At 36.4% G+C, this 1,992-nt stretch overlaps 1 non-coding gene across 1 annotated transcript; it reads right to left on the minus strand.

Moving 5' to 3' along the window:
* Positions 1–1,642: 1,642 nt before the first annotated feature.
* LOC130952473 (small nucleolar RNA R71) lies at positions 1,643–1,750 on the minus strand. Its single transcript, XR_009074653.1, has one exon. It is a non-coding gene; the product is annotated as a small nucleolar RNA R71 (small nucleolar RNA).
* Positions 1,751–1,992: the final 242 nt, after the last annotated feature.

The following is a 1,992-nucleotide window of genomic DNA, read 5'->3' on the forward strand; positions in this document are numbered from 1 at the left end:
AATTGCATGCATTCATGTGTCTTAAGGATCTTCAAGTAATTCTTGATGATTTCTTACTCTGATCTTTGAATTCTTTTGACTTGAGTGTTTATGTGTCTCATATAGTGTCAGTAGTATACAAACTGCTAAGTTTGGTGTCTTGCATGCATGGTTATTTGATTCTTGTTGCATTTTGATTATTAAAAATCCAAAAATATTTTTAATTTGTGTCTTTTCAAGTCAATAGTACAGGGGACTGAAGATTCAGAACATGCAGCAGAGGAATTACACAGAAAAGCTGGGCGTTCAAAACGCCCAGTGAAGAAGGACAGACTGGCGTTTAAACGCCAGCCAGGGTACCTGGTTGGGCGTTTAACGCCCAAAAAGGGTGCATTTTGGGCGTTAAACGCCAGAATGGATACCATTCTGGGCGTTTAACGCCAGGATGGCAAAGGGGGAAGATTTTGTTTTCAAATCAATTTTTTTTCAAGTTTTCAAAGTTTTTCAAAATCAAATCTTTTTCAAATCATATCTTTTCAATCAAATGTTTTCAAAATTAATTTCTTTCCTTTTTTTTTAAAGATACTTACTAACAATTAATGATTTGATTGAACATTTTTTGCCTTTTCTGTTGAGGAAGGTTTTATGTTTGAATCATATCTTTTCTTGTTAGGCAAGTCATTAATTTTTAAAATCAAATCTTTTTAAAATTGTTTTCAAATCATATCTTTTCAATCACATCTTTTTAAAACCAATCATATCTTCTTAACTACATCTTTGTCAAAATAGTTTACAATCAAATCTTTTGATTTCTAATTTAAAAATCTTTTCAAAAATCACTTGATTTCTTTTCCACTTTTATTTTCGAAAATCAATTAGTGTTTTTCAAAAATGTTTTCAAAATATTTTAATTAATTTTCGAAAAATTACTCCCCTCCTCCTCACATCCTTCTATTTATGGAGTACCACTCCTTCTAATGCACAATTCGAACCTTATCTAAGTAAAGTTCGAATTCTTCTTCTCCTTCTTCTTTCTATTTCTCTTTTCCTCTGACACCTCAAGGAATCTCTATACTGTGACATAGAGGACTCCACATTTTCTTGTTCTCTTCTCTTTCATATGAGCAGGAGCAGAGACAAAGGCATTCTTGTTGAAGCTGACCCTGAACCCGAAAGGACCTTGAAGAGAAAACTAAGAGAAGCCAAAGCACAACTCTCTTTAGAGGACCTGACCGAATTCTTCAAAGAAGAAGAAGACATGGCAGCTGAAAACAACAATAATGCAAACAATGCAAGGAAGGTGCTGGGTGACTTTACTGCACCTACTCCTGATTTTTATGGGAGAAGCATCTCTATCCCTGCCATTGGAGCAAACAACTTTGAGCTTAAACCTCAATTAGTTTCTCTAATGCAACAGAATTGCAAGTTCCATGGACTTCCAATGGAAGATCCTCATCAGTTCTTAGCTGAATTCTTGCAAATCTGTGACACAGTCAAGACTAATGGGGTAGACCCTGAGGTCTATAGACTGATGCTATTCCCTTTTGCTGTAAGAGACAGAGCTAGGACATGGTTGGACTCTCAACCTAAAGAAAGCCTGGACTCTTGGGAAAAGCTAGTCAATGCCTTCTTGGCAAAGTTCTTTCCACCTCAAAGATGGAGCAAGCTTAGAGTGGAAGTCCAAACTTTCAGACAAAAGGATGGAGAATCCCTCTATGAAGCTTGGGAAAGATACAAACAATTAATCAGAAAATGTCCGTCTGACATGCTTTCTGAATGGAGCATCATAGGTATTTTCTATGATGGTCTCTCTGAACTATCCAAGATGTCTTTGGATAGCTCTGCTGGAGGATCTCTTCATCTGAAGAAGATGCCTACAGAGGCTCAAGAGCTCATTGAAATGGTTGCAAATAACCAATTCATGTACACTTCTGAAAGGAATCCTGTGAACAATGGGACAAGTCAGAAGAAAGGAGTTCTTGAGATTGATGCTCTGAATGCCATATTGGCTCA

This window comes from Arachis stenosperma, chromosome 9 (genome assembly GCF_014773155.1).
Source record: "Arachis stenosperma cultivar V10309 chromosome 9, arast.V10309.gnm1.PFL2, whole genome shotgun sequence".
NCBI lineage: Eukaryota > Viridiplantae > Streptophyta > Magnoliopsida > Fabales > Fabaceae > Arachis > Arachis stenosperma.